The sequence below is a fragment of the Megascapheus bottae genome, chromosome 27 (genome assembly GCF_031878675.1).
Source record: "Megascapheus bottae isolate mThoBot1 chromosome 27, mThoBot2.hap1, whole genome shotgun sequence".
Taxonomy (NCBI): Eukaryota; Metazoa; Chordata; class Mammalia; order Rodentia; family Geomyidae; genus Megascapheus; species Megascapheus bottae.
In genome coordinates, this window is record NC_143535.1 from 8,892,860 (window position 1) to 8,902,933 (window position 10,074).

The 10,074-nt window shown below is 46.4% G+C and overlaps 1 long non-coding RNA gene across 1 annotated transcript; it reads right to left on the minus strand.

Annotated features, from left to right (window-relative positions):
- Window positions 1–4,592: 4,592 nt before the first annotated feature.
- LOC150045565 (uncharacterized) lies at window positions 4,593–7,195 on the minus strand. The gene is made up of 3 exons (XR_016532871.1): window positions 7,167–7,195; window positions 6,927–7,015; window positions 4,593–4,661 (listed from the first exon to the last, which is right to left on the minus strand). It is a non-coding gene; the product is annotated as an uncharacterized LOC150045565 (long non-coding RNA).
- Window positions 7,196–10,074: the final 2,879 nt, after the last annotated feature.

Below are 10,074 nucleotides of genomic sequence, written 5' to 3' on the forward strand. Positions count from 1 at the left end.
TAAAAGCCAATGAATCTTGTTGACTTATGATGGGTTGGGGAAGGCAAGAGGAAAGATGTCGGATACTGGCAGATGCCCTGCTAACCTTGATTTTAATTAGGCTTTAGTGAATAACAAACAAAACAATCCTTCATTTGTGACAACCAACCCTGGTGTCTAAAAGGCCTATAGTTGGTTGTTGCAAATGAGCAAGGCTATGTTTCCAGAGAAGCCAATTGGGTGGCTTCTCTCCTCTGGGATGTCGCTCATGAAGAGGTTGGAGCTCTACTCATTCATTGATGGACGAGAGATGTTTGTCTCCACACTGGAGCCCAGGTTAAGGACCTGTTAGATGTCTTCCTTGGAAGATTTCCTTGGGAAATCTGTAGTGCTTGAGCTCATTAGCATTAATCACAAAGTAGAAGCATGTACTCTTTTCTTTCAGGCTTTGGATAGAATATGAATGGTATTAAAATCCAATCAAAAAATCATACAGAATAACTGGTCTGTAGTTGTCAAACTGTCAAGGTTGAGAAAGATAAAGGAAGACTTGAGATTTTATTCCAGATTCACGTAGAATGAGACATCACATCAAGTAAATGTAACCTGTGGGTTCAAATTTTCCTTTCCCGTATGTGGCACTGTGAGAACACGGGATAATTTTTATTATTGTTTTATGGTAATGTAAGAGAACTTGAACTCTTTATTCTTAGGACAGTACAATGAAGCACTGTGGGATGAAGTAGAGCCTCTTCCACTCACACTAAAATTAACCAGCAAGAATGACCAAGTTGAAAGCTGAGGGGATGGGAGGGGGGAATCTAATCAGGAAAGAGATTCTGGCCACAGAGTGCTAGGTTTCAGATTCCTTTTCCCTCTCTGTTCCCAAATAAGCTTCTCTCTCCAAACTGTGGCTGAGCCTGTGATGTAAGCCTCTAAATACACACAGATTTGGGGGCCCTCGTGGAGCTCCTCTAAATGATGAGGTTTCTTACATGATGCGATTAAGGGAGGAGATTTGTCCAGAGAACCAGTGAAAAATGAAGGGATTTGGCTGGATGACCACCAAGCTCCTTTAATGCCCAGTGTTCTGTGACCTCTGATCCTATGAAATAGGAAAGAAATACCATAGTAGTTTGTGGCCTTAGAAACAACTCGAAGCTACCCTCCTGCCCGGCTTTGTTGCCTGCTCCTGAGGCTTACCTGTGGCAGGGTCATAGGCCTTTTTTTGCCAGTCCTGGGCTTGAGCTCAGGGCCTGAGCACTGTCCTTGGACTTTCTCAAGCCTAGAACTCTACCACTTGAGCCTCAGCACCACTTCTGGCTTTTTTCTATGTATGTGGTACCGAGGAATCGAACCCGGGTCTTCGTGCATGCTAGGCAAGCACTTTAACCACTAGGCCAAACTCCCGGCCCTCATAGGCCTTTTTTGAACTGTCTCTGTGTGGTGGGCTCCACTTGCTTTAGATGCTTGAACAGAGAGCACGTGCATATGTGGCTAAGAGGAAAAGATTCCAACATACGTAAGACGTATGCACTATTTTTTTGACCCAGCACTGATCAGAAAAAGAAAGTCTAATTCTGGAGGAAAAGATAGCCCATAAGTTCCTTTAAAAAAATTAATACTAGTCAGCAACTGTCATCAGTTCTGAGTCAAAAGACCAAACATCTCTCAGGAAGGCTGTGATTATTACAGAGGCTGAGCAAACTGGCTTGGGACACATCCAGTGACCATGGCAGGCCTGCTCAGCCTCTTGCCAGGAGTGGATTCTCCCTAAGACAGAAGTTAAGAAGTATAATCTTAGCCCGGCATGGTGGCTCACGCCTGTCATCCTAGCTACTCTGGAGGCTGAGATCTGAGGATCAAAGTTCAAAGCTAGTCCAGGTGCTAAAAAAAGTGAGACTTCAATCTCCAATTAACCAGTAGAAAATGGGAAGTGCAGCGGTGGCTCAAGGGGTAGGGTGGTAGCCTTGAGCTGAAGAGCTCAGGGTCAGTGTCCAGGCCTAGAGTTCAAACCCCAAGACTTACAAAAAAAGAAAGAAAAAAGTATACTCTTGTTTGGGAAAGGAGAGGCAAGTAGTCACAAGGAATGGTAGGTAAAATTACATGGCCCGGTCCTCCTTCTCTCCATCATCAGGATCCCAATTTTGCTCGAGATTTCCATGTTTCTGGTTTAAGATACCCACCTCTCCAGAGCATCCTGTGGCTGGCCATGCTTGTACAATCCAATCTTGGTAGATAAGATGCAGAAAGAGAAATTTCAGTTGCTTTTCCTGATTGAAAAACTCAGCCAATCCTACCCTTTCCTCCTTGCCCTTCTCCTGATTGGAGCCTGGGACAGTGGCTGTCATGGATGGAGCTGCCATTCCCAAATACAGAGCCATTGTGATGAGAGCCCAACCCAAGGCGGGTGGGGTCCATGTCTGCCCAGGGTAGCTTCCTGCACATCTTAGTGTGGAAGGGACAAATATTTCTTGGGATAGGCTTCTCTTTATTGGCCCCTGAATTCAGTCCCTAAAAGAGAGCTCAAGCCACCACCTTGTCATTAATGTAGTCACCTTGTCACAAGTCCTTGTGATTTTTCCCCTGGTCACAATAGATCCACACCCAAGATTATTCCTCTGCAAACTGGGGCATTGTGTTCTTCTGTTGGCTTGGTTCTTTTGGCTGCTCTAACAAAATGGCTTGAGTATAATTCATAAATAAGAGAAATTAGTTGGTCACTATTCCAGAGGTTGAGATAGCCAAGATCAAGCTGAGCAAAGATATGATGCCTGGTGAGGGTCCAGCTCGTCATAGATGATGCTGATCCTGGGAGGAACAAACAGGCAGGATGGAACTTCCTTTAAGAATGTGCTATTCAGGCTGGGAGTTTGGCCTCGTGGTAGCGCGCTCATTTAGCATACACAAAGGCCTGGGTTCAATTCCTCAGTACCATATACACACAAAAAAAGCTGAAAGTGGCACTGTGGCTCAAGTGGCAGAGTGCTAGCCTTGAGCAAAAAGTATCCAAGGACAGTGCCCAGGCCCCAAGTTCAAGCCCCAGGACTGGCAAGAAAAAAAAAAAAAAGAATGTGTGAATCTGGTTTGTCCCCCATAATCCAGCTATCTCCCAAACTTTCTTCCCACATTTTAATACCCTCATCTTGGAGATTAGATTTCAACAAACATTCAGATCATCATATGCCTGTTTCCCAGATTAGGTCTACAACTTTGACTCAGAATAATCTTAAAAAGTCAGGAATTTTGGACGGTAAGGATGGATTCTTTGCCTATTGATATGCAGCTCTGATCGTATGAAGTCTGTAATTTGTGGCAGCCACATTGTTGTACTGAGGAAGAAGTCTTCAGGGAATGAAGTTGACGTTTGGGAATAGAAATCCAAGCAGATCCACAGGCTGGATACGGATGACAATGTTTGAGACCCTGTCTCAAACTGTTCCTGATACCACAACTAAGTTTGGACTGGCAGATCATGTCAGGCATAATTCCTTCCTTTGTTAAGCTACTTAGGGTTTTCTTGACTCAGAGAGTATAGAAGTTCTTATTAATTCAGAGGCTTTGCTGAAGGCAGATGCTGACTCAGGAGCAATACTTGGTAGCAGCTGGCTTGGAAAAGGCCTCCTGGCCAACGAGCTGGTGCTATGTGTTTCTTGGGAGCTAAAGAGCGTTAGTTTTACAAGAGCTCCTGTCCATGCCAAGGCCATTTTTCATCCCAGCTGAACATACATTTTGATCTTTGGGCCCACTGAGAACAGTTTCATCAACTCTAAAAATGAGGCCCGCCTTGGATCAAAAGAGGGGCCTGTTTTATTTGGCTTGGGGGAGGGTAACTGAAGCTAATGGAATGTCCTGCGGTGAGTTATCTGCTCATCTTTCAGGAAACACAATCACCAGAGACAACACTCACTTTCATAAAATTGTCTCTGACACCATCTTAATTCCACAAATTACTGTCAACCGGAGCTGCAAGGAGTTATTTTTAAACTAAGTCTACTTGGCAGGCTATGGGGACAGGCTTGCAGAGTGTAGTGTAAGTGGCTCCAGAACTTCTGATGTGAAATAACCTGGGGTGTGTGTGTGTGTGTGTGTGTGTGTGCACTCACATGCATGTAGTGTGTAGGGGAATCATTGGGCATGCCATCTTTCTTTACAGTAATAAGCATTGAACTTAGGGCCTTCCACTTGCAAGGTTAGCTCTCTGCTACTTTAATCATACTCCTAAGCTTTTGTTTCATTTTCAGGTAGAGTCTCATACTTTTGTCCAGTGCTACCATCCTCTCACCTCCACCTCCTGAGTAGCAAAATCCTTCTACTGCCATCTCTTGAGTTACTAGGATTGTAAGAGTATGTATATCTCTTGAGTTGCTGGGATTACAAGGGTGTGTAGACATGTCCAATTCTCTCCCCCTCTCTCTTTCTCTCTCCCTCCCTCTCTCTCCCCACAGTTTTTCTCTAGCTTGCTTTCTTATGGAAGGGTAGACAATTTGTCTTATACAAAATTTAATGGAGTATTGCTTACCTATAGCTGGGGAGTGAGGACTTCCATAGAGCTGCCTCGACCCTTAGGAGTGTGCCACAGTCTCATGAATGAGCTGTTTCTTTCATCTATAGGATGGTCCCCGGATGATAGCTAGGTACTTACGGTTGAGAGAGTTGGGACACCAGATCAGGCTAGCCAACTTAGGACAAAAAAAAATTTCTTTGACTCTCAAATAACAATTCCCAGCATACTCCTGATATGCCAGCCTAGAAATCATATGCCCACACCAAATAGATCTTTGGGGGGAGGGGGTTGTCACAAAGCAGTTTGGGTGGGTTGAGAGATGGAGGTTGCCTCCTTTGACTCTCTTTGCACCTGGCAGCTACGTAGAGCTTTGTAGGAAAGAACTGAAGCTGTACTTTTAACTCAGTCCTTCCCAAACCTTCCTTCTCTTAAGAAATATATAGAGAGAGTTTTAGTGTCTTTGTCTCTGAACCAGGCCACAGCTGGAGAAAAACACAAGTAAAATAGCTTGTGGCTCTGAAAACCTCTGGCTGCCTTCCTAGGGTTGAGTCATGTCTCTGCTCCAGGGAGGTGCCATTAATTTGGTTAAGAAGAAGTAAAAAAAAAAAAAACAAGTACAGTGTGGTTCAGAACTCCCTGAATGAACTGAGAGCATTCTGGGTTATATCCACAAATGCGGGCTGAGAGTGAAGACCATGGCAGGTGTTGGTGAGAGCAGAGCTTGGAAACATTCCTTTGGAGCAATCCCCGCCAGCTCAGCCTCTCACTGGGCTATAAGTGTTTTGGAAAATGCCTCTCGTTGGCTCAGGAAGATTTTTTTTCCCTTCATATTAGGATATTTGTGCAGATGTGCCCAAGGTGGGCTGAATGTGCCAGGCTGTGCCACCTGCTGTCTTGAGGATGGTAGTGCCTTTGCTTTTGCACTAGAGAATCTGAACATGGGAGCAGCTCCCCCCATCTGCTCTAGGGATGTGGTAAGTCCAGAAGTAGTCCCCTCCAGCCAGCTGCTGAGAGTGGCCCTGGGACTCCTGCATAAGGGTAGAGAAGAAGCCATGGCTGATGCCAAACTTGTGCCTAGGCTACAGACAACTGGTGTCAGGAGGTGGTAGGACTTCTGGTCATCCATCACTGGTGTATATTCACTAGCTGCTGAGGGTGATGCTTTGCAGTGTGGTATCTTGGGGCCCTTGGTTTGCTTTCCTTAAGACCCCATCTTGGAAAAGATAGCCAGCTTCCTCCCTGCAGCCTCAAGAGGATAACTCCCACCCCTTACCGGGGGCATAGAGGAAATGGCTCTCTCTCCTTCTTGCTGCAGAGACCTCCAGCCTCCTTCTCTAATTTACCCCTTTTCTAACTTCCTGTAGAATCTGACAGCAGAAGAGGCCTGGCCATTTCCTAAATGAGCTGTCTTCACATCATACCTGTATCTTGGCTGCTTTTAGAAGGCCTGTGAGCCAGGTTCTGGGCAAACCTCCCAGGTATCTTCCAGCTAACATCCAGCAAGAGCCCACACGAGATGTCAGTGGACCTGGGAGACTCGTCCACCTTTCCTCTTCCATCCTGACACTCCGTGGACCCTCCACAAGTCCTTCTGAATGGGAGCCCAGAGCAGGGGGCATCCAGGGTTGGCTCTTGGCTGCACTGCCTACGTTCCACCTGGTCCCAGAGCTCCAGAGTGGAATGTGCAGACTGCCTTGCTCTCATTCAGCAGGCAGAGCTGCCCCCCTTCCAAATGCTCTCAGCCTGGAATCCAGGCCCGTCTCCTTCCTTTCCCTCTTCTACCCCAGAGGGCTCTGATCAAAATGGGAAGAAAAGGGACTGGGTTTTATGGAAGCACAGTGGTATGGAAAGGCAAACAGTCAGACAGACAGACATAAGTTAGCTCCAGGAAGGTCAGCTTTGATTCCAAAGTATTTCTCCTAGGTCCAAAGATACCCAAAGTATCTACATGAACCAGATAAACCTGATCATCTTGGGTTAGTTACTTAGCTGGAGCAAACCCAGCTTCTTTATTAAACATGAGCCGTATTATGATCGACCCTTAGGACTTTGGTAAGGGGTAAACAAATGAAGTGGCCCATTTAAAAATGTCAAGTATATAAACCTGGCATAAAATTAGAACTTCAAGGGGCCGGGAGTTTGGCCTAGTGGTAGAGTGCTTGCCTAGCATGCACGAAGACCCGGGTTCAATTCCTCGGTACCACATACATAGGAAAAAGCTGGAAGTGGTGCTGAGGCTCAAGTGGTAGAGCTCTAGCCTTGAGAAAGTCCAAGGACAGTGCTCAGGCCCTGAGCTCAAGCCCAGGACTGGCAAAAAAAATTAGAACTTCAATTCAAAAAGTCACTGGTATTAACTAGTTATTTAAAGGGGACCCTAGAGTTTAGAAGCAGACATCATTAAGTGCTCGAGAATTTTTATTGCAGAAGGTCTAATTCCTACCTGTGACAGGAAATCATTTCCTTCTCCTTCCATGTCCGCTACACTGGGCATGGAATCTATGTCGGGGAGATTCTCATACATCAGGAAGCCTAGGAAACAGAGGAAACCTTTCATTTCACCTCTTTCCCTCCACATAGTTCTAAACCATTTCTTTCCCCATGATGATGACATCCATCCATTCATCCCCACCTCCACCCTCATCCAGCAACCGTGATGTTTGATCAGGTGCTGAAGACTTACCTGTTCTGAGAACACCAGACAGAGTCTTTCATTCTTGTGAGTCTATTGGAAAGAGACAATTGATGGACATATGATGGCACCACTATTGAATTAGCACTAAATAATGGCTGGGTGTGCCCAGAGTTTCAATAAACTCAATTGAAACCTTCTACACCATCTTGGGCATACCCCTAGGATTCTACTAGGAGGCGAAAGGGGCAGGTGATGTAAAAATTGCATAGATCCTGGAGATCAATTCTTTCCTTGGGCCATGGCCCATACCTATCCCTTCTATGCGTACACTTGTTCTTCTATACTGAGGGTCCCAGGTATGAAATTTTATCCCATCCTTGATTGCTACTCTGCTTATGCATTCTCGAGCTACTAGAAGGTGGGAAAGATATCAGAATAGGGATTCAAATTCTAGCAATCTGAACAGCTTCAAATTGTATGATAAGGACCTCTTAAAGTACTCGGATAACCCACTCCCTATCTCAAATCTTATTCACTGTGATCATACAGTCACTCCCCTTATAACTTTATTATTCCCTTAGAGAAATATGAAGTTCTCTCATCTTGTAAAATGGGGCATTGCTTATTTATTTTGTCTGTTGCATGAGCCTCTGCCAATTCCCAAAGTTCCCACCTTTTACCTAAAGCTGGTCACTATGGTATTTTCCCAAGCCAAGGGCATTCCAACGTAAGTACAGAATGCTGGCAGTCCATTTTCTTGGCCTTGATCGCACACCGAAAATGTGCATATATCACAAAAGCACACAATGGAATCAGGATGTCTCCCTGGGTTTGGGGGTTAAAGAAGATGGAGGACAAGTAACTAGAAATTAGAAGGAGGTGGGAAGGAAGATGGAGGACTCTACAGACCAATGCGGTTGTACCCCAGAGAGAATGGAAGGGTGGGGGATAATAGAATTGAGGAGAAAGATGTAGAAAGATGTGGGGCTGCCTCCCTCCCTCCATCTCTCCCTCCCTCCTTCCCTCCTTCTCTCCCTCCCTCCTTCCCTCCTTCTCTCCCTCCCTCCCTCCGACCTGCCTGCCCCAGAACACCCATCTCATTACCTCAAAAAGCCCTGTGGGCAGCTCCCACAGTGCTGTGCTGAAACCTGTCTTCTTGCCGCTTCCCACTCTGTTCCCTGGAGCTCTGCAGAAACATGACACAACAGCGGGCAGTTCCCCTCACTGGTTCCCTGACAGAGGAAATCCCTGGTGCTAACAGCCTTCTAAATGAAAAAAAAAAAGAAAGAAAAAGAAAAAGAAAAAGAAAGAGCAAGAAAAAAGTGATTCTTAAAAGTGGGTCTCCCAGTGATGTGTCACCAGCTCTTCCTTCCTCGTAACCTGCATTCAGTGTGGAAACTCCCAAAAAGAAGCAGCCTCCCATCACCCCTTTGTCACCGCTAGGTCCCCTTGGTAAAGAGCATCAGGAAAGGAGGGGGGTTGCCCCGCCCCCTCCATCTCTAGTTGGCAGCTTTGTCTAAGGCAAGATGTTCCCTGTGTAAGCTTTCTAAGGCACTGGAATGTTCTCCTCCTCCCCTTCCTTCCCTTCCTCCTTTCCTCCCTCTCTCCCTCCCTTCCTTCTTTCCTTCCCTCTTTCCCTCCTGCCTTCCCACCTCTTCTCAACCTTTCTTCCTCCTTTCTTTTTCTTCCTCTTCCTCCTCCTCCTCTTCTTCTTCCTCCTCCTCCTGTTCTTCTTCCTCCTCCTTCTCCTCCTCCTCCTCCTACTCCTCCTCCTCTTCCTCTTCCTCCTCCTTCTCCTCCTCCTCCTCTTCCTCCTCCTTCTCCTTCTCCTCTTCTTTCTCCTCCTCCCTAGGGCTTGAACTCAGGACAATGTTCCTGAGTATTTTTGCTCAAGCCTCGTGCACTACCACTTGAGTTACAGCTCTACTTCTGGCTTTTGGGCAGTCATCTCAGCCTCCTGGTATCTAGAAGAACTAGTTTGTTCTTTGTTTCTTAAAGACAGATTGTTCTGACCTATCCAAAGCCTTCATGTGTGTTGGAAAGAATAAGACCTCCCCAAATGGGGGCCAACTCTGATCCACCTTGGAGTTCACATGGGTTTCATTGTGCAAGCTACAAACTACATATTCAAGTGAGAGAGATCAGTCATGGATGTAAGACTCGGGCCTCTTGCATAAAGAAACAGGCAGGGGTTGATTCAGAGCTCAAGTTGACTTCCTGTTTCCTGGCGCTTGGTCAGATAGATTCTAATACCACCACTCTGGAGTATTAAATCCTGGTCTCAAGCAGCTGGACCGAGGTGTGTTCAAATGTTGTGGTCTCTTTTTGGCTATGAGAACTTGTGCTCCCTGGAGCCTGTCACCTATAAAATGAGGATAGAAATCCCTCTCACACCAGGGTGCTGTGAGGGTCGAACAAGAGAGTGGAAATACAGCTACCCTGAGGACAGCAGCCCCACGACAGAGGTCAGTTGACAGTTAGGGAAGAAGAGACAAGGTGGGAGGAAGGGGGTTGAGTCCTGTGTTCAAGCGCCCTGGGGAGCTGAGAGGTAGTGGGGTTTCTTCTCTTCGTGGTGAGGCAGGAAGACAGCCTGTCGGGGGACATGCTGTAGAGCTGGCATAGTAAGAAGGATGATGAGTAGATATAGCCCAATAGGCACAGCGTGGCTCCTACAGAAATCTGTCACAGAGTTTGCGAAAGAGAAACAGGAAAGGCTGTGGAGAATATCCAAACAAAAGTTCCTAGGCTTTGAGGAGATGGAGATGTGTCTTGGGAGCAAAGAATCAGGAACAAGTGGGGTGGGTGTCTGGGGTAGAAAACAGATGTGGCAGGACGCCTGGACTCCAGATGGGCACTCTCCTGAGGACAGCTCAAAGGCTTTCCAGTCACACTAGCTGGAGGGTCTCTTCCCCATGGAGGCAGAAGCTTGATTTCCCGGGGCCAGGGACCTTGACTC